Raw genomic sequence first — 5,396 nt, 5'->3', positions numbered from 1 at the left:
GATGAAGTATCACAGCACTGACATCAGGCACATGGCCGGGAACATAACAGACTCTCCAGTGACTCAGGTGCTAAGGCAGGATGAACTCACTAAGCAACATCCTATTGTCCATACCCATGAGGTTATTATAAAAGTCCAAAATAGGTGGAGGAACCAATTGGGCAGAAGAATTTGCTTAGAGTAGGCAAGGTCTAGGAATGGGAACTAAAATAGGCAAATACAGATGAGGCAATCTTCAAGTCCATAGTTAATTAACCCTAGACTATTTGTCTTCTGTCCTTTGCGCTTATAACTCACGAATATTTGTGCCCAAACAAGAAATAGTTCTCTACAGATAGAGCAGCATTTCTCAATCTTTAATTCACTATTGTTCACCTAAGGAAGGAAAGTTTTTAGATATCTTTTTCTTAACTACTCACCCCATGAAGTTTTAACACCAGAGATATAGTGTATATCTGTTTATGTACCATGGCCCTTTGAAGGACCATAAATCATTACAATAATTAAGATATTTTTATTCCCTCTACAAGGACCAATTTTCACCCCCTTGAGGATAATATTCCTCCCATTAAGAATGCATGAGACAGAACTAGATTTTTGTTGCCAAAAATCAGAGGTCTGTTTTCTAAACACTTTTCTGGTATCTACTCTTATGTCAGACTCTTTACATTGCTTTGGGTGGGCTAGCTAATAGGGCTAAAACATTTTTAGAGGGTCGGGGAGGGCAAGGGGTGGGGAGGGAATGGGCAAGATGCTCTATTAGAAAAAAACAATGACAGTAGCTAACAGTTATCAAGTGCTTTTTGTGTGTCAGGCATTTTACTAAGTGCTTTACAAATAATATTTCATTCCATCCTCTCAGACTTCTCATCAGGGGTTTATTATTATTCATGCTGTAGAAAATAAAGCTGAGTCTTATTTAAGTTTTGTAACTTGTCCAGGATTGCACTTATTGTTTAATATGCTGTTGCACTTTGATGAGGAAGATATAGAAGGCTCAAAGGCGTCAGGGAGTAACGTGCATACAAGTGATAAAAGAAATGTTCTAGAAGATGAGGGAAAATGATATTGAAGATCAGATTTCACAGAGAGCAGCTCAACCCAATGATGGAGCAGAAGGGACAACCAAACCATATGGACACTGACTTGGTCGTGTGCACCTATATTTAATAGGGGCAGGTTTAGATCTTAAAATACTGGATTTTAATGGAATGGGGGAACACCTGATGGTCCCATTTATCAGGATAAGGGACAGTAGAATGAAAGCTTCGGCTTGAATATAAGAGAATGTGTTCACTACAGACCTGCCACTGTTGTTAAATATTTCAAGGACAAAGAAGTAAGACAAATCATCCAGTTAGTATTCAGCAGATATCTAAGATGGTGCTCAATGCATGATTCATCTCCTCCATTCACCCATTAGTGTGGAGTCCTTAGATCTTGGGTAATTGAACCTAAATGACTATGAGAAATGAGATGCATTATGAAATGGAAACTGAAATGAGAATTACTTCATCTTCTCTTAGAAACCTTCTCCTATATGATCCTCATTCCACATCCAGAAAAACACAATCCTCTCTCTCTTTGAATTTCCGGAGCTCTTTCTGTGCATACCTTGTGTTATAATTTTACATTTTTATACAGTTCCTCTATAATACTAGAGAAAACTGCAGCCCGGAGGCCAAATTTGGCCTGCTGCCTGTTTTTGTATGTCCCACAAGAAAAAGATGTGTTTTACATTTTAAATGGTTGAAAAAATCAAAGAAGAATAATATTTTAATAACATAAAATTCAAATTTCAGTGTTCATAAACTGGGATTTATTTGTACTAGCCCCACTCATTCTTTTATGTGTTGTCTATGACTTTTAGTGCTGCAATGGCAGAGTAGCTGTGAAGGACTATATGGCCCCAAAAGCCTAAAGCATTTGTAATCCAGCCAGTTACAGAAAGTTTCCCAACCCCTGCCCTAGGAGACTAAAAATTTCCAGAGGCAGTGGCCGTATCTAAACACAACTTTGCTACCCCACAATGCCTGTAGCAGTGTCTTTAACAAAGCTGATGCCCACAAAATGATCATCTGTGACTTTATTTTAGAAAAGGCTAAGAATAAAGTTGTTCGTATCAGAGGGAAAGTTTGACCACTATGGTCTTGTAATTGATACTGCATGAAATGTCGAACAGTGGCATCCACAGCTAATGGGTCACATTATCCTAGACCCCAAATGGGCTTTTGACCTTCACCATTCCCACACCTCCTGCCTTTCCTCCTCTGCACTCTCAGCAACAGACACCTCCTATTGTTTCACAGGGAAAACAGGTGCCCGTGGAAGCCCTTCAACTCCTGATCACTAACTCCCAAATACAAATCAACCAAATGAGAATGAACAGACTCAATGGAGAGACAAAGGGACAGAAAGAGGGCACCATTCTGAAGTTCTTGAAAAAAGTGAGAAGACCCACAATTATTATTAATAATATATTATATATAATTATTATTATTATATATTATTTTTCCTCCATCTCCTACATATGCTTGTTTAATCATTTCTTCCCTCTTTTACCTTTTTTAGGTTTATTGTCAGAGGTGAGGTACACTCACAAATGATACTAGCTTACTATATTTACAAAAGCTGAGTAGGGCCTCGTGGGTGCGCGTTGGGGTGGAGGGATACAAGAAGGCTCATAATATGGAGACTTGCAAGTAACATTTGCACAGCAGACTGACCTATCTCCATAACCCAAACTCCACATCAGAGCTGCATTTATCTTTCGATTGCCTAAGGAAAGTGCTTTTCTTACACTAACTACATCTTTGATATCTTACACATTTATCTCATGGCTTATTTGCTTACTTTATTTCTAAAATTTCAGAGAAAAAGGTTGTTCAATTTTCAGAATTTGAGAATTTTTGCCTTTGAATGAATGCCCACGTATACACAATAAATTAGCAGTATCTGGATCTCAGATCTTCCTTAGCCAATAATGTCATTGTGTACAAACAATCCTTGGTTATATCCTCACTGGGGTAACGCAAGAATTTTAGTTGATATTTCTCCATCTAATTATTTCCATTACTCAAAATAGTCTTTATATCCACATGTAGTGGTGAATGTAGCACAAATAAATATCTTCATCAGCCTTGACAGCAACATTCTTCTCAGAATAGTGACTCACACAGTTACTGAATATGGCTACATATACCACACATTTTAGGTGAGTCTTCAAATTGAAAATGATTTTGTTCCCAGTGGAAACATTATAACCTTTTACAAACTGTGGATGAATAAAAAACTGTGTTCCAAGGTAAAATTCATGAATAGGTCCATAATTACAAACAATGTGACAAATAAAAAGAGTAAATGGTATTGTCTTCAATTACTCTCAGGCCATATGAAAGAAAATTGAATAAGAGTGAGAAGTTCTTTTTTTTTTCCTTTTTTTAGAATTTATTATTTTTTATTTAAATTCAATTAACTAACATACAGTGTATTATAAGTTTCAGAGGTAGAGTTCAGTGATTCATCAGTCTTAGATAATACTCAATGCTCATTACATCACATCCCTACTTAAAGTCCATCACCCAGTTGCCCCATCCACCTACCCCCGTCCCCTCCAGCAACCCTCAGTTTGTTTCCTATGATTAAGAGTCTCTTACAGTTTGCCAAAAGTGAGAAGTTCTATTACAGCAGTTCAACTCCACTGAACATGCCACTGTGATATAAAAATATAACCACACCCTATACCCCAACCCAACCTCCAGCCTCCTACCCAGCATCACCAGGACATGTGTCGTCATCTCCTTCCTGGTTGCCAGGGCAATGCAGGTGATGCCTGCCATATCTGAGTTAAGTGGGAGAAAACACAGGCAAAGCTCCTTTCTCTAAGTGATGCTCCAGATTCATCAAGTTTTGAAGTTATTCCAGAGAACTGCCCTAATAGTTTCTGCCAGGCCCCCTTTACCTCCTTATTCCTTACACTATAAATCATGGGGTTCAGCATGGGTGTCAACACAGCATAGAAGAGAGAGATCAACTTCTCCTGAAGAACAGAGGGGCTGGAGTGGGGCTGGATATAAGTGAAAATGGCCATGCCATAGCACAGGACAACCACTGTGAGGTGAGAGGCACAGGTGTGGAAGGCTTTCTTTCTTCCCTCTGTGGACCGGATCTTTAGGATGGTGGAGATGATCTGGATGTAGGACAGGAGAACCAGGCAGAAAGGTGTCATCAGCAGAGCAATGCTAGAAACCATGATTATGATCTTGTTGGAAGAGGTGTCCACACAGGCTAGTCTGACCACAGCTAAAATTTCACATGATATGTGATCGATATACTTGTTTTTGCATGTGGGCAGTTGAAACGTGATGGCAGTATGGATGAGAGAGTTGACAGAACCACTGACCCAGGATGTGATGGTCAACCTAGTACAGAGGCCTTCCTGCATGATGACTGAGTATCACAGGGGGTCACACACAGCCACATAGCGGTCATAGGCCATCACAGCCAGTAGAACAAACTCAATCCCACCCAAGCCCAGGGAGGAAAATAACTGGGCTGCACAGCTCACAAATTGGATTGCTTTATGTGCCGCAAGAAGATGCACCAACATCTGAGGAATGATGCTTGTGGCATAAGAGACATCAACGAGGGACAGGTTGGTGAGAAAGAAGTACATGGGAGTGTGGAGTTGGCTGTCCAGTCTGATGAGGAGAATGATGAGGAAGTTCCCCAGCACTGTCACCATGTACATAACTAAGAACAGGACAAAGAGGAAGACCTGCATGTCCCAGTCACTGGACAGACCAAGGAGAAAAAATTCTCTCACCCATGTCTCATTATCTGTTCCCATTTAAAAATGTGAGAATCATTAATCTGCAAAGAGTCAGAGATAACAGAAGATGTTGAAACAAAGAACCATTTATAGATAATGCAGTGCAGTTCTAGGAGCTCACATTTTACCCTCAGATTCCAGGGCAAGGAGAGTTTGGTAAGTGATAATGGTAGGTAAAATGATAAACAATGAAGACAACTTGGTTGGAAAGTTTTTAAAAAGCTACCTTACATATGTCAACTAGACCCATCATAATGAAAAGGGGAAATACATTACAAAAGGAAATATTAGAAAGAGGTCCTTGTGGAAAGAACAGGAATCAGAGAACCTAAATTTCAAAAATGATTTTATTTATTATTTATTTATAGCTATGTGATTTGGGCTAGGTGACAAGCTTTATATAGAAAACAGAGGAATATCATATAATTCACAAGTACATTTAAGCTCACCTGTAGACAACTTACAGGGAAAGTACTTTGTGAACCAATACTGGTAGTTGTACTATGGTAGTAGGGGTATTAGTAACATGACCTCTGCCTTGGGGTAGATAAGGTAGCAAACATGA

General features: G+C 39.2%; 1 pseudogene; it reads right to left on the bottom strand.

The window, feature by feature from the left end:
* Positions 1-3,793: 3,793 nt before the first annotated feature.
* On the bottom strand, positions 3,794-4,849 carry LOC114211612 (olfactory receptor-like protein OLF3; annotated as a pseudogene).
* Positions 4,850-5,396: the final 547 nt, after the last annotated feature.

Source organism: Eumetopias jubatus, unplaced genomic scaffold (genome assembly GCF_037043125.1).
Source record: "Eumetopias jubatus isolate StellerSeaLion01/CBP00866 unplaced genomic scaffold, mEumJub1_p1.0 scaffold_14, whole genome shotgun sequence".
In the NCBI taxonomy this organism is placed as follows: Eukaryota; Metazoa; Chordata; class Mammalia; order Carnivora; family Otariidae; genus Eumetopias; species Eumetopias jubatus.
This window is presented reverse-complemented; position numbering and strand designations above follow the sequence as displayed.